The 26,507-nt window shown below is 37.4% G+C and overlaps 1 protein-coding gene across 9 annotated transcripts in view; it reads left to right on the top strand.

The window, feature by feature from the left end:
- SLC20A2 (solute carrier family 20 member 2) overlaps nt 1-26,507 on the top strand; it is a 104,918-nt gene that overhangs the window by 12,322 nt on the left and 66,089 nt on the right. The window contains exons 1-2 of one of the 9 annotated variants that reach the window (XM_081047014.1): nt 17,826-17,869; nt 23,972-24,064. The exons of 6 other annotated variants lie outside the window; for them this stretch is intronic. The gene's annotated coding sequence lies outside the window, so the exon portion shown is untranslated. Of the gene's footprint in view, nt 1-17,618; nt 17,870-23,971; nt 24,065-26,507 lie in introns of those variants that run through there. 2 more of the 9 variants (XM_081047005.1, XM_081047006.1) reach the window with 2 other exon arrangements.

The raw sequence follows: 26,507 nt of genomic DNA, 5'->3' as shown, positions 1-26,507 counted from the left end.
ATAATTCTTATTTATTATATGTGGACCATCATTCATTGTAAGTTTATATCTTCGTTTAAATTTTCCTTTTCATTTTTTTAAATAACCTTTTTATTTTATAACAGCTTTATTTTAGAACAGTTGTTAACATCTTACACTAGTACAATATATTTATCACAATTAATGAACCAGTATCGATGCATTATTATTAACTGAAGTTCATACTTAGATTTCCTTAGTTTTTACTTCATGTCTTTTTCTGTTCCAGGATCCCGTCCAGGATTCCATACTACATTTAGTCATCATGCCTCCTTAGGTTCTTCTTGGCTGTGACAATTTCTCAGACTTTCCTTGTTTGTTTGTTTTTAATGACTTGACACTTTTGAGGGGTACTGGTCAGATATTGTAGAATGTCACCTCACCCCACCTCCACCCCCACTGGAATTTGTATTATATGTCGCTCATGGTTAGGCTGGGGTTGTGTGTTTTGGGGGGAGAGACCACAGAGACAAAATACCATTTTCATCCCATTGTTTCAAGGGTACATACCATCTGCATGACTTACCACTGTTCATGTTGACCTTGCTACCCTGGCTGAGGTGTTTGTCAGGTTTCTGTCCTAGAAAGTTACTCTTTTTCTCTTCTTTACATCATGTGTTCTTGGGAAGGAAGTCAGCCCATGCTTAAGGAGCGGGGAGTTATGTGCCACCTCTTTGAGGGTAGAGGCTGAGTAGCTACGTATATTGTTTGGAACTCTTCTGCATGGGAGATTTAGCTATCCTCCCCATTTATTTATTCAATCATTTATATCAGTATAGACTAATGGATATTTATACTTTGGGTTATAATCCAGTACAACTTTATTGCTCTAACTGTTCCAGCTTTGGCCATTGGGAGTTCTCAGTTGGTTCCTGTGTCCCTTTGCCATACCTCTATTGTTATGGATTATTATCTTCATTTTTTACATAGCCGCGTGGCATTCCATTATAAGAGTATGCCATAATATATTTACTCCCTGATTAAGGTGGTAATTTAGTTACCAGATTTTTCACTATTATAAACAGTACTGTGATGAGCAGTCTTTAAAAATATATTTATGCAAATATCGTTTGATAAGTTATTTAGGAAAAATTGCTGTATTAAAGAGACTGCCGAGTTTACATTTTATGGATATATGACTCTTTCTTAAAGGTTTTTAAGTGGATTTCTGAGGAGTGAGCATTTTCACTTTACCTATGGGAAATAGTGGTGTGTTTATCACTGTAGTTGCCTCCCATTTTTCTTTATTTCGTGTGATCAGAGGGTGGCACTAAGTCCAAAGAGCTGCGTTGAGGTCATACGTTGTCTTAACACCTTCTCCGTGTAGAATCAGTTACAAAAGACAGTTAAGCTGAATTTAAACTCAATTCAGTAAAACAAAACAGCATTCTCAACGAGTATAAACTAGAGCAACCTTAAAAATCATGTACCATCCCTGCCTTTAGAAATAGGAAATTGGTACTATTATTAGGTGAGGTGATTTGCATGGGATTATGCAGTAGCAGAAACATTCAAGAATCTGGATTTCTGCCTAAGCATCAGAATTCCTTGTTACATGGGTGTATTTTATATCCTGTGAAAGGATATACAAAACTTTCTATGAAAATTTTCAAACGTGCCAAAGAAGACAAAATAGTATAATTGATCTCCATTACCCAGCTTTATCTATCAATTTGTGGCCAATCTTGTTTAAAACTCCCCCATCCCCTATCAGTACTTAAGAGCATGTCCCAGATATTAAATCATTTCATCTGTGAATATTTCAATATATTTAAAAAACTTTTTTTCAAAACACAACTACAATGCCATTATACATCTTAGAAACATTTCTATGCAAGGATAGTTATAAAAACTTCCGAAGTTTGTTCACCATGGATTATAATCTGGCATTACTAAAAATACACGTTTTTTGGTATAATTCTCCAGGGATTATAGAGAGATTCTGTTGATAGTCCACCATGCAAAATGGCCTAGGTTAATTAAGGGCTTTAATCAAACTCTAATGTATTAGGGTTTTACCTGGAAAAAATAAACCTCATGATTTCTTCAGAGGCAGAAAAATTTATAGTGTATGACAGACATCTTCTAATTGTACATATTTGTATTTTGGCCCTTAACTTTCTGTGTGAGAAAGAAATTCCAAGGACATACGACAACAGGAATTCTATTTTACTGTATTAACCAAAGCCATGGATGGAAATAAAGTGGTATGGCCATTCCACTCCAAATCTGTAGGGAGATCTTTGAATGTCAAATAAAATTCCTGCATGTTATTTCCCGAGTTGTGATTTCCAAAGCTTCTAGGAAAACCAACATGTTGACATCATCACTGCGTTGGTTTTTAAGAAGGTAACTTAAGAGGAAAGAATACCTTTGATATCAGAGATATTCTAAAGCAGAACTGACTACAATTACTCTATTTTCTTCAAGCAGCACTTTAAGTGGATTACTTGACTGTCTACAATTAAAAAGGATGATTATTACTCACATTGTTTCAAATACTGTCTTGGGGTTTCACTGGGTCTTTAAAATTAAGTGAGATACAATTTCTTTCTAGAAAAATAACCCTGTCTCAGAGGCTTTACAATAAGAATAACAAACTTCCTTTTACATACTCATTTACTTGCATTGAATTTATCCTAGAATTGCCTGGTTTTTGACATGCTATTAAGATATGCAATGATCTAAATTGGAGATGGAGTGATACTGAAAGACAGAAATTTTCCATTTGCTTTTTCTAAGCCAAACCGAAACCAATCTGAACTGCATGATTTCATTTAAAACTATTTTATTGCAAATACGTACTCATCTCTCTAGCCTTATTCATTGTATGCAGATTCATGTTTTTTCCTAACCTAATTTAGACTTTTCTGCCTTGGCTTTTGACAATATTTTAGCCTTTTTCTTTTGTGAGTAGGCTTTGTTATATAGTCAGTCAGCTTTATTTTCCTCCCATTTTGAGTACTCTGTATTATTCCTGAATTTTGGCTCACTTTTATCTGTTCAGTGAACACCTTTTAAAGAGGAGAGATTAATGTTACTTTTCTTGTCTCTAAGTAAAAGTTGAAAGAATAATAAAAAATAACCAGTTTCAAATATATGTCTGGTCAGGTGGGTTTGGTTATCGTAGGTTCATGTGTATTACAGATTTTTAAGTTCTTGGACGACAGTATTCAGCGTGGTGTGCTGTGATTTACTGCGGTAGCATTTCACCTACATTACCTATTTTAAGCTACTTTTTAAATGACTTCTTGATAAAATAATGATACTTTTTTCTTAAAATCCTCTTTGCTTTGAAATTGTCTTACTTAACTTTGACATCTTTGCTACTTGCCAGCTATGTGACCTTACTTGAATTTATCTTCCCTCATAGTTTCCTCATCTCAAAAATGAGGATAATACAATAATTAGCAGCCACCTCATTGGATTGTTTGTTGAATGAGATAAGATGTATTGCCTGGTAAATAATACTCCATAAATATTATTCCAGCCATCTTTTACTCTCCAGCCGTCTATTAGATCTTTACCCTTTACTTGTTTATACCTTCACTACGTTAACAATAACGGTTAATTTATCTTAAATAAGTGATCAACTTCACGTTTTTCTCAAACATTTAAAAAACTTTTTGTTTTGAAATGACTACAGATTAACAGGAAATTACAGAAATACAGAGAGGTCCATGTATCCTTCACCCAGTTTCCCCCAAGGTAACTACAGTACAAGGTCCAAACCAAAAAACTGACATAGATACAATCCACAGAGCTAATTTGCAATTTCTCCAGTTTTACATGCGCTTATGTATGGGCTTGCATGTGGGGAGGGTGTAGTTCTATGCAGTTTGATCATGTGTACGTTTGTATAACCACCATCACAATCGATACAGGACTGATCCATCAACCCAAGGCTGCTTCTTGCTACCCCCTTAGAATCCTACCCCCCAGCACTTGGCAACCACTAATCTGTTCTGCAGCTTTATAATTTTGAGAATATTATACAAATGGAATCATGCAGTATGTAACCTTGTGAGATTGGCTTTTGTACTCAGCATAGTGCCTGTGAGATCCGCTCGGGTTGTTGCATGTATCACGTTCGTTCCTTTCATGCTGAGTACTCTCACAGTGTGATGTACCACAGTTGAACCATTTTTCCATTGGAAGGACATTTGGGTTGTTTCTGGTTTGGGGCTATTACTAATAAAACTGCTGTGAACATTTCATATACAGATTTTTGTGTGGATCTTAGCTTTCTTTTCACCAGGATAAATGCATAGGAGTATATTAATAATTCCTAGATCAGAACTTTTTAATGGACTGTTGTAACCTTCTTTGAAAATATATGCTAATGCTGTCCATACTTGTAGATATATATAAAGGCAATTATTTCTTATTGCCTACCATAAACAACATATATTGTCCTTTGTTTTAAAATATATTTCTGTATAATTTGCAGCAAGAGTTTAAAGTATAGAATCCTGTCTTTTTGTACTGTAATATAAAATGTACTAATAAATATTTTATTAATGAATTTCCTTTTATATTTTATTGACATTTTTCTTGTGGGGTATATTACTGTTCTCATATACTACATTTGAATGGGGGAGATATTTCAAGTAATGGTTTTTCTTTTTCTCAGTTCTTTGCAATGTAATAAATGTTGAGTTTTTAAAATACTTAGCACAAAAAATCAGGAAGTCTATTAAATGACTAATGTTCAGCAACATTTCAAATAATTGGTAGAGCAGTGTTGACATTTTGGTTTTCCAACATAATGTTTGGGGTCCTAAGATGTTTTATAAAATGATTGTCTCCAAGGTTACTAATAAATGATAAACCATAATTAAGGTGAGGCTACAAATACTCTTTGACGTGTGAAGGGCTCCTAATTATAGATTCATTACTTAAATCATAGATTTAAGTAACTATTTAAGTTGAGCATCAAAAGTCAACATAACAGCATAAATTACGAATGGTGGGCAGGCATTAGCTGGTTGAGCGGTTTTGGCTTTCCCAAATGTATCTACTAACCTTAACTGATAAAGGAAAAGCTATTGGCAAAAAATTAGAAGAAGGAAGGAAAAGGATGAAATGTAAAAAGTAGTGGTTCTTAACTGACTGCCCATATGAATAATCTAGATAGCTTTTAAAATGAAATAAGCACCTATGCCCAGGCTAGTTAAATTAGAATCTCTGGAAGTGGCACCCAGATATTGGTATTTTAAAAAATGATTCTTCTCATGTTCAGCCAAGGTTGAGAAGCACTGAACCGACAGAAATGGCTTCAATGCTCATATTTCTTTTCCTTAGAATTGAATAGTGTTTATATTGCACGCATCCATCTATGTATTGGACTAATGTGGGTTCCACATACCTTTTATTAATGGTTCTACTGAGATGCATATTTTCCTAAGATGGGAAAAATCATACTTGTGTATCGTGGACACATTTAAACTGTATAATACAACTTGAATATGTCTAACAGAAGAGTGCCTATGAAGTGCAATCAAATATCCCAAACAGTGAGGAACTCAGAATTATTGAAAGTCAAAAGGAAATTAGGTTTCATCCAGGATATACTATGGATGGGAAACTTTTGGGGAAATTATTTGGAAAACCTGTATGGAGAGTTGTGTAAGAGACCTGAATCTTTATTGATACATCTTATTGTCAGTCTTACTTAGTTTTTCTTTTTTTATTTTAATGTTTCACTTGGTAAAAGCAATATTTACTTGTAATAAGTGAAAGTGTGCAAGGATGAATAGAAAAGAACCCCTACCCGTGTTCACAGCCTGATGTGAATTCTTCCACACCTTTTTCTATATTCATAAAAGTAGTTTCAATGACATAAGCTTTGAGTTTTTTCTTTTTTAAATAGTATCATATTCTATACATTATTCTAAAGCTGCTTTTCCTCCCTAACATATCATGGATATTGCTCCAGGTCAGTAGATGTAGGTTTAACTCTTCAAAAAATGAGTAAAATTTTCATTATACATGATTTATCAACCATAGACATTGAGGATGTGTTTTGACGGTGGTGGTGGTTTTGTTTCGTTTTGTTTGTCTTTGCCACTACAAACAATGGTGCAACACATATGAGTGTCTTTGTAGAGATAACTTTAGGTACTTGTGCTTTGTTTCTAAAGTATTCTTGTAATCTGTGGTTTGGTTTTGGTCAGATTTCTTAGTTTCTAGATACCTTCTCTGATAGTTAATGTCAGTCAATTTCCAGTTAGCTGGCTCCTATTGTGCATTAAATTGGGCATTAGATAGGGGAATCAATTATTTTAAAAATAAATATTAATGAACCCTAGTGACCAGAAATATTTTTCATAGGTCCTAGAACCCCTAACTTAGGGTACTATAATAGGAGGCCAATGGATGGGCTTCATCAGATTTTTAAAGGGGCTGATGCCCCATAAAAATGTTAAAAATTAACAATATATGTATCAGAGAGTAGTACTTAATCTAGAGAAATTGTAAAGTACTTTAGGTTCCCATCCCATTCTTAGCACTTTTTAAAAAATAACTGTCTCTCTAAAGATGTGGATGAAATAAATGTACTTAATTTCCAGATGACATAAATGTAGGAGAGATGAATAATCCCATAGATAGCAGACTCTAGTTTCAGAATAATCCGAATAGGTTGTGATGTTCTAAAATTAGCAAGATGAAATATACTAAGTATAAACCTGTAGGAGTGGAGGAATGCTTGGAAGGGAGGGGGAGACAATCTCAGATGCACCTGAGATGAAAAGAGCTGGGAGTTTAGTTGACCACAGGCTTATGTGAGCCATCTCTCTGATGTGGCTGCTGAAAATATGAGCTAGTTAGACCACATTTGATGATCTGTGTTTATGTCTGTGGGACGACGTTTTAGGTGAGACATTAGCAAAGGAGGGAGTTAAGGATAGTGATGGATTGAGAAGGGACTTCACGTGAGGAAACACTACTGAAGGAGTTCGGTTGTTGGATCTGAAGGACAGGGTATAAAAGAACGATGGTAGCAGCGCTGTAGGTTATGGAATAGGAAGACCAGAGGGTGGAATACAGAACTTGTGCACGTGGGACACAAGTGCTCAGTAAATGTTGGGAGGAATGAATGAAAGAAAGACAATGGATGTTACAAGGCAAAGGATTTTGTCTTGATCTAAGGCCTGGTGAGTGCTCCAGCGAGGGGGTGGGTTGCCCTGCAAAGTAAGGACTTCTCATCCGGAGCCTTTCAAACAGTGACAGGTGACAGAATGAATTCTCCCAAGTGAAAGGTTGTACAGCAGGACTTCAAAACGGTTACAAATGGAATTTCGTATTTCTGCTCTCAGGTACTTGAATTGTAAAACAGGAGTAAATTCTGGGATAACATAGGCTCTTTAAAGGTACTTTTATAGAAGGAATGCATTTGACTCATAGGCCAAATGACTGTCGGTACAGGTATTTCAAAGGTGCTAAAATGTTGAAATATAACAAGCTTTTACCTGAAACTGCAGTGCATACATTATTTCAGTTAAACCAAAAGTAAGTAGTTGAGACTTGTGGAGCGTGGTTCAAGATTTTATTTTTGTTTTTTAGAAAAAGAGAAAAACCATTTGTTTTAAAAAGAGAGTAAAAAGAACTTCACCACTTCCTGGCTTCGTTGTGACCTCAGGAAACAGAAGACACTATCTCCATTAGACTAATTGTTCTGAATTCTGACTCAGATAATATAACACTGTATGGAATTTGTGTCATGCTTTGTCATCTTTATAGGTTTGCACCCAAGTTGGCTTATTGAAAATATATCTCTAATATTGTTTGTTAATTGAGACAGAGATATCCCTTATTTCTTCTCAAATAATTGAAACAATATGAAAATCCTTTAGGTTATGAAAATGGATAAATATTGTCAACATTTTTTTATGTAAAGCTTTAACAGAAAAACAAAACACTCTATTTTAGAACAGGTCGGGAGTTGCTGCCACTTAGGACATCATGGTTCCCACTCCCTTTTAGACAGCCAGGGAGGTCTAGGTGAGGGGTAAGAAGATGGGCTCCACTGTTTACTGGCCGTGTGACCCATGTCTGTTTCCTCACTTGGAAAGGGAAGATGATAATGCTTACACTGCTCTGAGAAAGCACTTAGCAGGGTGCCGGGCACACAGAGAGAATTCAGTAAACCTATTATTACTGTATCTTATGCTCTTACCTCTGGAGCTCTTTTCAGTTTTTTTCTGATTTACAGATAACATCATGTGTGTCTTGTACTATCTTGAATACAGCATGTCTAAAATGAATGTTTTATATCCCTGCCCTGACCCGTCCCTCCTCTCATCCTAAACCTCCTGCTTTATCCTCCTGTCACCCGCCCCCCCATTTTTTGTTAAGGAAAAATATTTATTATTATTTTAACCTGTGTTACATTAAGGTGGCTATATATTTGGCTTTTTTTTTTTTTATTTTTTAGATTCAGGTGTACAAAACAATGTAATAGTTAGATATTTTACCCCTTACAAAGTGATAACCCCCTTTCCCCAATCTGTTGCCCTCTGACATCGTATATATCTATTATAATTCCATTGATTCTATTCCCTAAACTGTACTCCATATCACTTGACTATATATTAAATTATAGTTGACATTCAGTATTATTCAGCTTCAGCATCAGGTGTACAGCGCAGTGGTCAGGCACTGTCTCCTCTTTTTAATTAGCGGGAACTACTTGCCAGAGGTCGTATGGAAAGAGGTTAACACTACAAGCTCTGGAGTCATACTGTCTGGGATTAAATTCCTGCTCCACCCCTTACCATCACGTAACCTTGGACAAGATATTTAATGTCTCTAAATCTCAGTTTCTTCAATTATGAGATAGGTATGCTAGCAATCTGTCTTACAGAATTGGGAAAATTCAATGAGAAATCCATGGTGAGTGGTTAGTGTGGTTCCTGACTCTGAAGTAAGTGCAGAATACATGATTATTATTTCTAACTCTCAGGCTAGGAATGCCAGTGTCATCCTTAATTCCTCTTCTTTCCCCTCACCCGGAAGTCCAATGCTACTGAGTCTACCCCAACAGTCTCTCTCGTTCTCCTCACTGCCTTTAGGCCAGGGTTTCTTCAACTGACTCCATCACTCAAAGAGTTCATAATCCCCTGAAATTGGAGGTACATTTTTTGACGTGTGCATTTTTCCTAAGGAAAGTACTTTTAGCTTTTATCATTATCTTTCACACAGGTCAGTGACCCATAGTTAGTAACTACTGGTAGACTTATTTCTCATCTGTATTCAGTAGGCTATACGCTGACATTCCTCCCTAATCTCGACCTCTAAGCTGCTCTTCACACTGTTTCCCACATAACTGTTTTGTGTGTGTTTACATCCCCATGCTACTTAGACAGTTGTGTGGGCTCCCTGTTGCCTACAGGGGTGGTTCCAACCCCTGAGCACACACTAGAATTACATGAGTAGCCTTTTAAAACCTACTGATGTCCAGGCTCCATCCTAGACCAATTAATTGATACCAACAAATATCAGTCATCCATATTTTATTTTAAAGCTTCCCAGGAGATTTTAATGTACAGCCAGAGTTGAGAGTCTCAAGGCTACAGGATAATGGACTAATGTGTCAGCATGGCGCATAAGGACCTCAGCAACCTAGCGCTAATCCACTTTGTTAGCCTAATCTCCCACTCATATCTCATCACTTGCACTCTGGACACATACTTTTTTTTTTTTTTTTTGCTATTTTTCAGAATATGCTGTGTTGTTTCCTGCCTCTGAGCTCTTACCTGTACTGATCACTCTGCCTAAAATGCCTTCTTTCACCCTTTCTTTGCCTGGTCATTTCCATCACACGGAGAATTGCAACCCTTACTTTCGTATAAACCTTTGTTAGAGGAGCTATACTGTATTACAATTATTTGTGTATCTATCTTCCATACTACTATGAACTCCTGGAAGGTAGGAACCTTATTTATTTCATTTCTCTAGTGCTCGGCACCAGGTTAAGAAGCTCCCTGTGAGTCTAATAAATAGGTAAACAAGAATGAACAAACAGCAGTCTACGTGGGTATTCAGGAAATCCATGGGGTTGGAGTATGTAAGTCAATATGGTATACTAGATATGGTAAGGAATGCACAGCAGAAGTTTTGTCCCCTGTCATTGCTTTTTCATACTTTTATAAAAAGGAAAGATCAAGGTATGTGAAGTTTCTCATCTGGGACCAGGAAAGTTGAGACCAGTGTTAAAAATACCTCCAAACATTGTTGAACATTGTTGAACATAGTAGCATAAAGTTATGTCGTATTTGTCTCCTGCGGGAAGGCTTTCCCGAGACTTCTGAGAGATGGAGAATCAACCATTGTGATGATGGCAGCTGTTTATTTTGCCCAGTGGATTATCCTTACTTAGTTACTGATTTAAAGATACCCTTATATGGACAGTTTTCCAGACATTATATGTTTCTAATTTTGATCTCACCCTTGGCCTTTGTGTTTTAACTGCTGCCTAGTCCTTCTCGGCTATTTTTAACACTTTTTTTTTCTCCGTGTGTCTCAGAATTGTCTAATATATTCTAAAGAATTGTAACTTAAATGTGAATTGTAACTTTTATTCCTGTTTCTTCAGTGCCCAGAATTAAGTTAAAGATGATTTTGAAAGAGATTACTTTAGTAAATCATCTCAGAGATACTCTTTAGGATATTATGTGGGGGATGTTTTGGGTGATTTGCCCTTTATCTTAATTATTCTTCCCGGACACTGACTCACCACACTCTTAGGAGGAGAGATGGCTTATTTAACCCTTATACAAAAAACTGAGTACTGGTCTGATGGGATTTGGGTATACATCATTGTAATATGCCGTGTACGAACAAATAGAATACCCTTTGTCTAACTGGCTGCTTATTATTTTATAATCGTGTATCTTATAAGCTTGAATAATAAGGACAAGAGTTTTCTTACTATAAATCAGAATGATATCTGGAATTTATTAATATACTACCCTTTTATGCTCTCATCCACCTTATTTTAAAAGTTTTTTTAAAAGCGTTAAATCTGGATCTATCAAGAACTCCTTTAAATGTGGTTTACATGAAAGGATCAATTGGCAAAACTAAAACGAGTAATTTTTAGTCATTTTTAAGGGCATTTTTAAAAAACAAATCTGAGTCAAAGAGCTGGGAAATATATCTGCTTCCAGCAATTGGAGAGACAGGAATATAATGTCAAGAAAAAGGAGAAACTAACTCTTACAATGGAAGCATTAAGGTCTAAAATGGATAGTTGTCTATTATTTCAGTCTTCAGTCAGCCGCAGACGTTCCAGTACTGTTTGTCCTCTTTTCTTTTTGTGAACCAGGGCCCATGTAAAGGAACTGGTCTCTTGAGTTTCTGAGAGTGGCCTCTTGGATTATTATAATTACTGGCTTCTTAAGGTTCTTAGAGCTGAGTTGTTAATCCTCTGGTTTTTTGCTTATTGCTGTTACTTTAAAAAACGAGCACTCATTTGGAGCACTTTTTAAAATAATACTTAGTGATTAAGAGATACAATTGTGTACATTTATCATCAAGACACAGAACTATACCTCCCTCCCTCTTAAGAAACTACTCACCTACTGGATTCTTGTATTCAACTGAAATTAAAATCTCTTAGGAATATTTCATCTCTTAGTTTGAAGTTGATTTTTGAACTGCTTACCTTAAAAGGGACTATTTCTCAGTTTATCTGGTTGGGAACAGACCACATCCATTTATAGCAAAACTATTAAAAATTAGAGAATAAATTCTTGATTTCCCAAGTCTGTTGCTAAATTGATACCAACTGTTATGCTCTAATACACACTTCAGCATCTACCCTTCAAACAAATCTTACAAATGTTCAGGGACTTGATAGTGGGCTAGCAGGAGCCATGAGAACATATTGGAAATTATTAATAGTAAAACCGGTGGCTTCGGGCTCTTATTGTACAAGTTTCCTGTCCATCTGAAATAAGATAGAGAGGAAACCTGAAAACCCAGAACCCCCAAAAAGCTTCTCTACCACATACAGGTGGTTCAACCAGGAATTCCCTTTCATTGTTATTTCATACAGCTAAAATATATATTTTTAAAATATCCATGCCAAGTACTGTTCTGAGTGCTCTTTGTGCATTCACTCATTTTTGCAACAATTCCAGGAGGTAGGTTCTTGTCCTCATTTTACAGATGGGCAAAGAGAATTCTGGTAACTTGTCTATGGTTGCAAAGTTAGGAGCTGGTGGAGTTGGGATTTGAATAAACCCACAGTATTGTTCTATTAAAATACTCTCCTACAGACCTCTGTTCCTCAGAAAGTCTTAAGTTTCAACTTAGAAGTAGGGTAGCCCTTACCCTCAAAAGGTTGCAGGTGCTGTTGAAGTAGACTTGATTGCTTGTGAAGCAGTGTGGATTGAAATAAATTAATATTTGGTACTAATGTACCAAAAGATTTTGGAAATTAAACTGTGTTGCCTGATCCTTAGTAGTTTTCCTGTGATTGGAATGAGTAAACTGATTGGTGGGTATTTATGATTAGCAGTTCAGTACAGATTCTATCCACCAACTCAGAATTGGCAATAAAGTTTGATTTGTAATGGGTGAAATTTATCTTTGATTATCTGTGAAAAAGAGTTTTCTAAACAAATAAATAGAATAAGACTGCGGGAAAATTTTACTTATTTCTGCATAGAATATTTTCAAGTACTTTTAGCAGAATCTTTTTGTTTGTAGTATAATCTGTTAACTGGCTTTAGTACTTTCATCTTAAAACTGAAGGGAACTCAGTTTACTATTTTGTTAATAGATTCAAGGAATAAAACTGCGTTTAAAATATTTTCAGTTTGAATATATAACTACTTGAAGCCAAATTAGGCTGGAATTAGTAAGATTTTGTTAACCTACCTTTTGAATTACTGTGGTTCTAAATCTAATGTTTTCTTTCCCCTAAAATCTCAAGTTACAGCATATTTAAGGTTTCTTATTTTAGATTAGCTTGAATACTAATAAATTATAGAGGTTCAGATTGTACTTAATAATCCTATGTTTATTTTTCCATTTAAGATATATGTGTTATATAAAATATTAGTTCTCCTTTGTTTGAATCTGGCAGCCATGCTGTGTCTGTCCGGCAGTTTTAAGCCTAGCATCTTATATTAGCAAGTGCAGAATTGTTACCCCCAAGAGAAAGGAGGAAGCCCCCATCTTCACAGTGGTGGAGGGACAGTCTCTGTTCTTCTGACTGAATGAAGGCTAATGTTGGATGCTCTATGTAATTCTCTGTGAACTCCAGACAAAGGGGGAAAAAAGAGATTGTGTGAAGATTGTGTATTAGTGAGTTTTTGCTGCATAACAAACTACCTAATACTTAGAAAAGCAAACATATTATGTCTCACCGTGTTGTAGGTTACCTAGGTGGTTCATCTGGTTTGAGTGAGCCTGTCTGGTCTCTGTGGTTCGCTGGCTGCTGGCTGGGGCCACATGGATGGCCTCACTCAGGTCAGGCAGTTGTCACGTGGGCTCGTGTAAGGACCTCAGCAGCAGGTCGTGGGTCTTCGCTCCATGTGGTCTTCTCATCCTTGGAACGTTAGCCAGGGCTGTTGCATGCAGTGGTCTCAAGGTTCCAAAGTGCAGCAAGACAGGGCAAGCCTCAGTGGACCTGCAGTTTTCACGTCTGTGGGTTGTGTTTGCTGTTGTCCTGCTGGCCATCCCACAGTTGGTGTGGGAAGGGGCTACCCAAGGATATTGATACAGGGAAACGGGAACAAATGGGGATTATCACTGCACAATCTACCAAGGTGTGGAATTTGTCCATAGGTGCTATTTAGTCATTCTGATTCAACCTTAGGCTAGCGACAAGAGGTGATATAATCAGGCTGTGAAAGCTATAGTTTTCAAAGCGATAGTTTACAGACCCTGGGTTTCCCTGAAATCCTTAATAATCATTTGAAGCCTCTTTCAACTTTGTAGTTTTTGAAGCCTTGAGCTATAAAAGTAGCCTTTAATCCTCACTCAGTAAATATCCCAAATTGATCTTCATCAGGGACTCCACTGATGGTAGAAGTGGGATCACAATGGCTACGGCCATCGATGGAGAGCTCCTATGGCCGGGCTGTACCCCCTCTCAGGGAGTTCTGACACTCCGTGTCAGCTCTCACACGGTTTTACAAGTGAGGAAGCAGTCTCCCAGGCCTCGCTATGCTGCCTGACGTAGGTCGGGGACTAGGTTTTGAACACAGTTCTTTCTGACTCCACAACTACAGTCTTAACGCTAACGGGTTGTTAATATTTATTTTTTCAGCGTGAAGACTTTGAGTATTTTATGTCATCCTGTGAAAAACTGAGAACCATGGTGAAACATGAATTTTTTTTTCCCTTTCTGCTCTTTCCCTACCCTACCACTTTCACTAGTTTGACCAAATAACCAGGTTTAATCTGGAGGTGATAAATAGCTCAGAATAGTAAGTAACTTTACTGCTGGTTCCAGATGTAAGTTTTCAATGTTTTGAAAGAACTGATCTTTCTATGATCTATCCATGACTCTTCTGAGCTTCCAAAATAAAATTCAGAATCCTGAGATATTCTGGAACACATATTTAAAATTTCATTAGAAAAGAACCTTTATTTAAAAAAGAAAGTATGCTTCCCTCGTGCCCCATCCTTATGTGTGCTTTCCAGCACATAGGAAATAGCTGCATCTTCATGTGCACCCGGACGTTGTACTTTGCATGGGTGGGCGGCAACATACAAGGTTATTGAACACAAAGCGTGTGTCCTTTCTCTCTGGTTCCCCAGCACCTAGCCCTGGAATGGGAATGTTCCGGTTTGTTACATGATTTTATAAGTGAATCTATGCCTAGGAAAAAATTCTTTTCCTCTTTTCTTCTCCCCTCCTTTTGTTCTGTTTGTCCTCCTTTTAGTTCTTTTCCCTTTGTAAGTCATTTTTCCTCTTACAGTCGGTCTTCGTTCTTCGGCTGTCCTCAGCTTACCATTTTCCCACCATCTCATTAGTAATTTTTATATTCATTACATGTTGACATGATAGTATCTTGGATATGTTACTAAATTTGTTAAATATATTAAGTAAATATATTACTAAAATTGATTTCACCTGTTTATTTTTACTTTTTTAATGAGACTACTGGAAAATTTAAAATTACATATGTAGATTGCTCTAGAGCAGGGGTGTCCAAACTTTTTTCAACGTTTTTTACCAAGGGCCATAGGCGGTAAAATAAACAAACAGCCGGGCCACTCACTCGAGGTGAAGTTCGTATTTAAGTGAACTAAATATATTTTTGGAATTTGCTGCGGGCCAATCAAAAATGGATTGCGGGCCGCGGTTGGCACGCGGGCCGCAGTTTGGACACCCCTGCTCTAGAGGGTCTATATCCAGGTTAATTCCTTAATGCAAGTTCATAAAAACAGTTTTTTATTTTTGTTTTAATTTCATGGATCTATTGGAATACATACCCGACAGATGACCCCCTCCTGACCCCCTAGCATAGTGCTGCCTGTCCCTCCTCCCACCACACCAAAAATTCAGGAGAACAAACGGGAAGAATTGATCTTGCTTCTAACGATGCACATAGATTTTTCCTCCACTATCATAAGTATGCCTGGAACAAAGTACAAGTGACTCTTAAATTATTTTCACTAATAAAACAGAAGCAGCGGATGACTAATGTAAATTGGAGGATACACTATTTTCTTTGGAATGTTGTGGTGCTTGCGTTTTGGAACAGGTGTGGCCACTGTTGAAAGAAACAGTGGAGTCATACTCAGCGTGAACATATGAGGATCTGGAAAAGTGCTCGGAACCCCATGCCTTCACTATAATGGATGTAGTGTCATCATACAGTTCTCTGCTGAAAGATCCGACACAAATAAATGTGGTGTATTTGGGTTTTCTTTCCAGTTCAAGGAAGAAATAATATTTTGGCTTAGGAACTCTTCTGAACTATGACATAATAGGATAAGGATAATTGTGTTAAAACTAGCCTCACAATGTCCTCTTTTGGCTTTAAGAATTCCAGAGTAGGTTTGCCTTGGATCACTGAGAATTACTTATAGTAATACCGTAAGAGGTCAGCCATCTTTGATAACTGCCAACTTTTTTCCTTTTGGCATGGAGTGAGAAAGGCCCACCTCCAGTGACTTTGGGGTGGGGTGTTGGTAAGTGCACACCATCTACCATCCCACGAGGGTGGAGCAAGTGCTGGCTCCAGCTGCCTGAGGTTGGGTGGTGGGGGTGGAATCCCAGATTAGCAGCTAGCAGTTTTTGTAAACAACCAGAAGGGGGATTGTGCTGGTGGTTACCAACTCATGCCAAGGAAAAGCAACCCCTTTGCCACTTTGGTTATGCATGCCACAGGTGGACAGTGCTTTGTAAGGGCATGGTCCTGTCCATGTCATACGACTCCTGTCTGCAGTAGTGAGTTGAGTGAGCTCTTGGAGCTCAGACCTGCGATTTGGCAATTGAGCAGAATAAATCCCTGGAAGTCTAAACTGACGTGACATTTTAAATTAGGAAAACAAAACAGCTCTGAAAATATCTATAGTTAAATGATTAATATGGAAGACATGTCACAGAAAGGTTAGAAGGGGTATGGAATAATCCAGTGAGCCTTGGACAAGTCATTGAATTTCGCTGTTTACCCATCTGTTAAAAAAACGGGGGGGTGGGGAATGACATCTCCCAGAGATGTTGGAGATTTGATTGATGTTTATAACATGGTTTGATATATTTCATAAAGTGTCCAAGAAGAGCCAATATGTCATCAGAACTTAAATGTCTAAAACAAACAAGCCTGAACCATCTTGAGTAGATATGAAGCAGTTCTGTCTGTGTCTTTGATATAAGTTGTACTTAGTAAGGGAGTTTACGTTTTTTTAAAGAAAGTTCCTTGTTACTTGTAATTTTCTGTTGAGTATCAGCTGTGTACTTGGGGTCTTTAGCTGTCAGCTTTAGCTTCCCGGTGGGTGCTTTATAGATAGTCAGTAACCTATAGAGGATAATTTACTAGTTCCAGCCAGCCAGGCAGTTAAATAAATACACTTCAAAATGCTTCTTCCCAAGGACCATGCCTTTTGCAAATATTTGAGATGTTTGTTCTCAGTTGTAATTTATTAGTGAACCTGTGTCCTCATAGCAACTCCTTGGGAGGTGCAGACGACAAAGCCAGAAAGCAGTAAATGAAATTAATTCATTAGATAGCAAGGGAAAAAAGCTCTCATTCAAGGCAACTGATTGATAGACTGATGGGTATGTGTATTTGATGCCTATGTAATTTTACACAGTACCACATCCAGTCGTACTGTTTAAATAAGGACAGAATGCCCTTTTAACTTGGCTTTTCCTTGTGAAGAGCATACAGCAGTGCCACCTTGTTGCCAAAGTTTTGTCTGATGTGAACGTGCTTAAAAATTCAAGTGAATGCCTGTTGTGAAAAAAGAGCTTACTCTTTTTCTGTCAGTCCTTGCGAAAACAACTTAAAAGAAGTTAGTATTATTGGACTGAATTCAGTAATTAGCATAATCATGGTGCTGTGTATTGTTCACCAGGGCACGCCCCTTGTCCACATTTCCCATTAAGAGGACACCAAAGTTGTCCTAGTGAATAAATCCCCAGCACACATGATGCGAATCTGCGAGTTCCTGCCTGCCGGGCTGGTGCTGGTGCGGTTAATTTTAGCCAGGATTTGTTCTATGAGTTGTAAAACTGTTTACCCAAGTAGAAGTTAGTAAACTGAAATGTCACTTCTCGTCCTAATGTGATAGGGTATCTATTTTAGACTTCAGATTGTGTTCACGATCGGGAGAGCAGTATTCTGAAGAACTGTGGCTCAGATTTCCTTTGAAAGTGCTTGTGAGTACTGGGTGCATTTTTAAGATTACTCTTTGTTCTTTCCTCTGTAAATCTTCTTAACATTACTATCATAGGCGTTTTTTAATCTCTTTAGAAAACTGAAAACTTTGGGTTGTGAACTTTAGAGGATTCTAAGAATAGTGGCCAAAAAGCTTTTTTTTTTTTTTTTAATGTATCCTACTGCAAGAAACCTGCCTTATTCAGTTTTCCCAAGAGAAAGTATTTGATTCTTACTGTTTTTATCTCTACAAAGCAATCTGTAAATTATTATTTTATCTGTTAAAATACTCGGTTGATAGAAATGGCTGTGTCACTGAGCTTTATTTTCTATGGTAACCTAACTCTTACAAAAAATAAAAGTTAAAAGTGGATTCCTGTTCTATTATTATACTTACCCTGAACTATAAGCTTCTCCAAAAATAATGGGAGTGTCAAATGTAATTTTGTAAACTGTATAGATGGACTATTTTAATTTTTTTTTTAAGGAGCATTTTGTGCTTAAAAATAGACCCATATACTCCTAAGGAGAAGCACTTAAAAAATCCAAATACTTTTAGGAGGAAGGCTTTAGACAATAATGGAAAGCATCCTCTGGAAGATTTGAGTTATCAAAATTAACCAAAAGCCATGGAATTCTCTAATTTTAACTGCTCTTAATTTGACAAGTGATTGCCAACTTAAATTTGGACTGAAGGAAACTAAAAATTTTAATATGGAATATTTTTAATTAAATCTGAATCACCTTACTTAGTTTGAAATGTGTTTTAATTGAGTACTGACTTCATGCCAAACAACTTGCTTATAACACAGAACCAGGCAGGAATTTCTTTATCAATTAACACATAAATTATATCCCCTCTAGGAATATTGATTTCAATGAAACAGTTTTAATAGGTGGTGTAGTAGCTGCTTACCAGGCTTCCCTGTCTCTTGTCATGTCTGTGAGCAAGGAGGCAAGGCATGCTCTCAAATGCTATTTTCCCATTTTGAAAGCTTTATTTAAAGACTTCTTTGTTATTATGTATTGTCTGATTTTAAATCCAAATGACCTAAGGTGTCAACAATGAAAGGAAATGTTTCAGTGGTACATTTAGTAGGAAAAGAATGTAAGAAAGGAAAATAGGCTATTTTTGGAAAGAAAGTTTTTTTAAAACTTAAGTTTTTTATTGAGCAAAAGAGAAATTTGCAGTCCAGATTAATTGTAATTATAACAGAAAAGTCTGTAATGTCATCTTCAGCAGTAAAATATTCTTTGTTCCAGTATATGCTTCATAACACATACTTTTATCCTAAGAAAGTAACCATTCTTATTCTTACTGTTAACTGTTAATAGGACACCACCAGAATCTCAGTGGAGTGTTTTTAAAGGCATATTGTTAATTTAACAGAAAGAAGTATCCATAGGTGTTTTTCCTACTAGGAAGCGTGTATTCTTTTGGGAGTTGCTAGAAAGTCTCATAAACACTTTGAGTTGTGTATTTTAATGATTTACGTGCTGTGAGAGAGTGATACAGGTGAATAAAAGAGATGGTTTTTTTTATGTAAGTGTGTCGGAATTTCTCATGTTTGCTTGTGCTGCGATTCTCTTTGCTACTTCTTATCCTGTGTGCCCGACGAAGTGATACTGTTTATGGTTCCCTCCTGAGTAGAGGCTCTGCCGACTAGTTATGACCTTGGCCGTGACAGATCGCAGTGAGCTCAACTCAGAGTCACAAAGGGGCGGGGGGTCCAGATGCCAAGAAACACGGGCAGCTTTGTAGCCTGTAGAAATGTCCAGGAGCCCATGGTTTCAAGCATGTGCTGTGCACGCTTGCACACTCCATCACCATCGTCTTCACTGCCGTTCACTTTGTGCATTATCTGTCCTCCAGTCCTGTTTAAGCTGCTTTCACTGGTGGCCTGCCCTCTCCTCCTAGTCCTCTATCTCAAAATAGTCACAGACTCAGAGGCTCTGACAGAGTAGCTCCTGACTGCAGTCAATTTATTTTACGGTTACTTTATTCCTAGAGACTAGCCTTCTTCTCTGAAGCTTTGAGGGATTTTTCAGGGAAGCAGAAGGTCCTCTTCATCCATATGAGGTTTTTAATAGGTAACTTGTCTGTGTAGCTTTATGGGAAATTACGTTATCTAACAGTTTGCCTTTTAGTTTGGAGAGGAATGTAAGTGCTCAGTGATCACATCTCTAGAATGTTCTCTTTCAAAAGGAAATTTTGTAGGAATAGGCTTTGTTATATTGAGTTTCAACTGTTGTATCTAAAATGAAAAGAGCAGTGAGCGGAGGGATGCTTTCAGCGTTGCCTGTCTTTTATACACGAGCAAATGGTATTAGGATCTGCCTGATGGCTGGAATGCTGATTTCTCCTGGAAATACTGGGACTGTTGTTACTGTTTAGCATGTATTAAACACCCCCAGAGCACATACAATGCACAAAGAAAGCATAGTTCCTACTCTCAAAGAACTCACGTGCTAAAATTAGACAGTACACAGAGGCTGGGCCCTTGACAAGCATGCTGAACACACTGGCAGAAAAAAGAATATGGAAATGAAGAAAAGGAAAACAACATGGTGTGAGGGTCAAGGGTAGATGTGGGTTAGCTTTCAGTTCATCGGGGCTTTTGCCCAATAGGATTAGGACAGGCAGCAGTGCCATCTGGGGCGCTGCTACCCTGTCTTCCAGCGGCTGGGGAAGTGATGGAGATGAGTGAGAAGACTGACCCAAGGACCCATATCCACAACTCCCATTCTCTGCTCCAGCGCCCCCACAAAGGGAAGGAGATTCAGTCGTTTTATCTGTACCTGGAACTTACTATTACATGGAGAAAGTATACTGATATCTTGTAAAGTCCAGTAAATGGAAGAAGCATTTTTCACCGTACAATGATATTTGGATAGAAATTTGAATTTGGGTTCCAGGTTCCACATTTCCCCTCCCTTCCTGAACTGATAATGCAGTTGAACAAGTCCTTTGACCCTGCACTGGTTTAGGATGTTGAGTCAACTGTTAAATTAGAGCAGTGCTTTGAGCATGTCAGAAGAAAGGCATTATGAAGATCAAGCATTACTGCAGCTCATAAAGGAGTCAGAAACACATGAATCAGAAGAGAGCTAATAAGGCAAGCCTGGGTATTGGAGATTAAGAAACGGGTACAATGTGTGAATCTGTGAGTCATTTCCCCTTTTCCTCAGCCTCAGCCAGTCTCTGACTAAGGATCTGGGTCTAGTTCATGTCTCCACAACTAAAGAGACTGGGAAAAGGCTCAACAAAGAACCTCAAAAAAATGATTAAAGGGTTGAAAAATGATACCTATAATAAGATGTTAGGGAACTGCTATTATTTAGCTTGAAGGGAAAAAAAATTGGCGGGTGGACTCTTGAATTGTTCTTCAAGTATGTGTAAGCCTCAGTACCAAGCAATAATGACCAAATGGTATCTATTCCCTTTGAGAATATAAGGGTTCAGTCCATTAAGGGTTAGGTTAGAACCGTGGTCCTCAGTGCATTCCTGTTACCCCAGCATCAGCACCACCTGGGATCTTGAGAGAAATTGCATCACCTACTGATTCAGAAACTGTGGGGGTGGGGCCCAGTGATAGGTGTTTTAACAAGCCCCCCAAGTGATTAAAGTTTGAGGACTACTAAATGAGATATAAAGAGTGTATTACAAAATGAAGATATTGGATACTGGAAAATACAAACTTTTTTCCCAAAGTCATCTAAAAATGGTCTTATATTTGTTTGCAATGTTTTCAGTATTCTCTCTGAAGTCAGGAGATAGATGACGTCTCAAAGTCCTTTCTAGCCCTGACTTTGCTCTGGATTTCCTCTGTCACTTAGAGAAGATTAATATTCAACCAGGAAAATTTTGCAATTTTCTGAACTCAGTAAAGATAGTACCCATTTTCAAATGAGGATCAAATGAGATAATGTAATAGTAGTAATGTAATGTTATCAGATGTATCCTACTTTATCACAGTATTTTAAATAGAGTCCCTCCTTTCCATGTGACTTTTTCACAGCCACATGAAGGGAAATTTGGGTAGAGGTCAAAATGAGGAGCCTCTTGATGTTAGCCTGTGGTCATTTCAAGTCACTGACCGCTGGCTGGGTTGGTCGGTGTCTTCACAAAGCCCATTTCAGAAAAGAGCTGGTAGGGAAATTTGCCTCTACCCTATTTTCTCAACTCTGCCACTTCCATAGGAGAAGTTGGTGGGTGAGCTGTTTTACCACCTGCAGGAATGCCATTCCTCAGCCCTGCCATGGGGAATTCCATCAGGTATCCTGGAAGCAGGGGCAAAGTGGGAGGACCTAAAAAGAATGAAAGTGCAGGATAATACATTATCAGTTTGGTGGGTCTCCAAGTAGAGATGGAGGCTAGGGCCCTATTTCATCTTGACATTTTTGCTTCTGCAGGAAGCAGCCAGTGGTACGCATTAGTAGGCACTTAATACAAATACTTGGTTCTGCAGTTGAAATGTCCAACGCCACAGGTACTCTGCCCTTTCCCGTGTAATTAATTATCTAGAGTCTGGCAGTTGGCAGTTTTTACTCTTCCCAGCCAATGCAGTTACTCCCAAGAGTCCCTCTATGTGTTCCCACTGAACCCCTGCCACTTTTTTACTCCTAATATAAATGCATCTTAATTTAATTATATCTTTGCTCTTTGTATGTTTTTTATTGTGCTTTTGCTGGACAGAATTGTCCGGTTGAAAACACAAACTACTGAGAGTGTGTCTATTTGTTACACTTTGTATACCAATTAGTACAATAAAAGCTCTTTGTGATCATAATGAAGAAAAGGTTCTCTGAGGACATGTCTTGCCAGTGCTGCTTAAAAAGTGTCACACAAGTGGCACACTGCTCTATCTTGGCCAGGGCCTGTGGCCCTAATATTTTAGCCAAAGAATGGGACAGGTAAAATTCTTGGATTTTATAGCTGTAGTTAATTACACATTTGCAGAATATTAAAAATTCCTTGAAGTGAGAAAAGACAAGTGAGGGCAATCTGGCTCAAACTCTAGTTTGCCTTGTAACGGGAGACAGAGGGATTAAGGTGACAAGTGTATATACTGATGTTGTTACACAATCTTGGAACCTCATTACATTTGAAAAAACTGACCTTTTCGACATTAAGCTACACACTTATTTTCTGTCTGTGTCTGTTCACAGAGTGTATGAGGTCCAGTAAACGGGGTGGTTGCATGCTGATGAAACAGATATATGTCTCACTAATCTGGAGGGCAGAGGTAGCTGATTTTTAACACCCTAAACTAGTCTCTGAATGTAAAATACTTTCTTAAAAACATGGGAACTATTAATAACTATATATCCAAGTAGGGAAAATTCCAAATGGTGGTTGATTTGGTTCCTGATAGCAGACAAAGCCTATTTATGTTTCTATATAAAGAGAAATTACCGGATATTTATTCTTTTTTTGTATTTAGCCCTGGCAAAAGTAATTTTGTTTCTAAAATCAGTCATATCTAGTCCACATATGTGTCATTAAAAATGAGACTGGTTAAGTGGTTTGGGATAAATTTTGTCTCATTATAGTTCTTTAGTCAAAAAAATTAGAAGACAGAAGGGAGAAAAAACCTCCTTTGCTTATTATTAGGCTACGCAAGAATCACTGACCTAATAATTCAATAAAATATCCTAGAAACAACCTAATAAGAAACTAGTTAAATAATTTATAGTGTTGCCATATAATGCAACACTACGTAGCCACTTTAAATGATGATGTTAGATTTATTTTGAGTAAAATGAGCAGGTTGCAAAATACATGTTTATGACTCCATTCTTTTTTAATGAAAGGCATTTTTAATGGCTTGATGGCTTTCATTTCTTTTTTACAAGGTGTCACTCATATGTACATGAAAAAAGAATGCTGTGAACCAAATGTAAGCAATAGTTAGCTCTAGCAGATGAGTTGACATGTGATGTTTTTCCCCCTTCTTTTGGGGTACCTAGTTTAGATTTTTTTTTCTTCAATGAGCATATGTAATAATGTATGACCTTATGTAATAATGAAAAACTTTCATTTCAAAAACCAACAATTGTAATTCATTTTTGTTTTGACTTTTACATTTTATTTAATTTGGCAGTGGCCTCTCAGTGGTTGCCGTGAGTAATGCCTACCCCAACAGGAAAAACTAGCACACCACAATGTGCACATAAGCTATGGTTCCATCACCGTGGTAGGCCTTGTTTTACTCTCTACTTTTCTGTATTTACCAAAATTTTTATATGCATGCATATTATTTTTGTAATGGAAAAATTTGACTTATTTTTAAAGCAGAGACTTGAGATCTAGGCTCTTAGAAAGGGGTCCACACAAACTGATGTGTAGCAGTTACAGATAATGGATAATTCTGTTAATTCTGCGTATTCAGCAAGGGTCTGATTTCACTGCTTACTGCTCTGGATGTTCAATGAACTCTAATATGGTCTCGTATTGGCCAGGAGAGCAAAGGAAGGGAACTGGGGAATCCAGCATATTAAGTTATTAAAATAATACTTTTGGTGTTAGGATTATCCATTTAAATTTTGTAAGGGCCTGTAATTCCAGATCTTAGATATAAAGTAGTAAATGGTAGAACCATATGCCATAGACCTCAGATAATTTGAGTGACAGTGATGAGGGATGATGGAAAGAACTAATTCCCTGGCTAGTGTTTCCAAAGCACTTATTTTTGTAGTATCAAAGTGTATCTCACCAGTGTTTACTAAAAGTGATAGCACTTTTAACAGAGTACTGGTTCCCCCAATTATTTCTGCCAAATGCTGCTAGGATGTCCTTGTGACCTTAATCAGAAGGTTATTTTCAGTAACTGTTTTAGTACTGGTGGCAGTTGATTAAAGTAAATCTTGAGCAAAAACAGTAGGCCTCCCTTTCAATCCACTTTGTATGGTGACACGTGAGAAGTACTTTTGATGGTTATTTAAAGGATCTTTCTTTGAAGTATGTTCCTAAGCCTGGTCCTAAATGAGTGGAATCTGTCACCAGATTTACCTGGGGACAGAGGTTTAGATTGAGACCCACTTTCAGCAGGACTGATAAACTTAATTTAAAGCCAAAGTGCCTTGAGAAATCAAAAGGAATCTAGTGTCATGTGCTACCTTATTTTGGCCTAGCCTTTGGTTCAGAACCTTTGTTACTCATAGAAAAGTGTTTCCTGGAATACATGCAAATAAGAAAGCTGGTTTTTCAAGTTTCCTTCTCACCATTTTTCATCCTAAGAAGAAGTGCTTGTCTTTTTATCCTCTCCTTTTTTTTTTTTATCATCTTATCTTTCTCCTGCAATTATATCATAGGAATCATCAGGTAATTCCTCTCAGCACTGTTGTTTCCTTGAGGAAGTAAAGAATCATCTTTGCTTCCTGGGTTTATGTTCATTTTCTCTGAGTTGGGGAGGTGAACCAAAAGCTGTAGGTGAACCATTTAACATAAATAGTCAGATACTCAATGGATAGTGAGAGTACTGTTCCAGTGAGAATTGTGGTAGCCACACCATGTCCTCGCTGCCAAGTGATTTCAGCTTAGGTGAGTCACAAAGCTCTCCTGCATACCGTCTGAGCACAGATGTATGAAATACCGCATGCCACATCAAGATGGAATAAATGGGTGTTGCCAGTCTGATTAATAGAATGTTTTGCGAGTGGAGAAAGAGTGAAGAAAAAGAACATCTTTTTAAAAGGGATAGAGAACAGATAAAATTATCTACTCTAAGTATACACTAAGTTAGACTATACACTATACACTAAGTTAGAAAAGGTAGAAAACTTGTGGCTATCAGGGGAAAGGGTGGCTTTTGTAAGAGCAAGAGGACCATGAATCTCAAGGTAAGACGTGGACTGAGTGTATTTTCTTCCTTTTTGTTTTTTGTTTTTGTTTGCTCATTCATTTCTTTTCTTTTGTTTTTGTCTTTGCTCTGAAAAGTAAGAAAATATGAAGGTAGTCAACATAGTGAGGTGGTTGGGAGTTATGAATGAGCTCATCTATTTATAAATGTTTTTAAAAAGAAAGAGTGATTTCTTTAGACTTGACTTGAAATTAAAGTGGTGGCTGGAGCAAGAAGAGAGAATTGCTGTGATATCCTGTCACTTTCTGCCTCAGCCTATGGTGCAGAGTAAAGTAGACGGTAGAGCACCCAGCTACACACCACTTTCTGTCAGGCCTGATTTTTGCCATCTCTACTTTTGTTTATTTGTTTTGTTTTTTCCCCTCATCTTTAAGTCACAGTGTCTTAAGGCTGTGTGAGACTTGTCAGTAACAAATAAATCCAGAATGTTTACTTGAAGAATTTAGACTTGAAGGCTAATCCAGAAGAAACTTCTTTTGATCAGGTACGGGCATTCTTTGGAGGTTCTGTGGGTTCAGTTCCAGACCACTGCACTAAAGCGAGTATCACAATAGAGTCACAAGAATTTTTTGGTTTCCCAGTCCACATAAAAGTTATATTTACACTATACTGTAGTCTATTAATGTGCAAAAGCATTATGTCTAGAAAAACAATGTGCATGCCATAATTAAAAATACTATATTGCTAAAAACTGCTAACCATCCTCTGAGCCTTCAGTGAGTCAGTCTTTTTGCTGATGAAGCATCTTGCCTCAGCGTTGATGGCTGCTGACTGATTA

The sequence above is a fragment of the Rhinolophus hipposideros genome (assembly GCF_964194185.1).
Source record: "Rhinolophus hipposideros genome assembly, chromosome: 4".
NCBI classification, from domain to species: domain Eukaryota; kingdom Metazoa; phylum Chordata; class Mammalia; order Chiroptera; family Rhinolophidae; genus Rhinolophus; species Rhinolophus hipposideros.
Note: the sequence above shows the minus strand (reverse complement) of the source record. Positions and strands in the feature narration are given on the sequence as shown.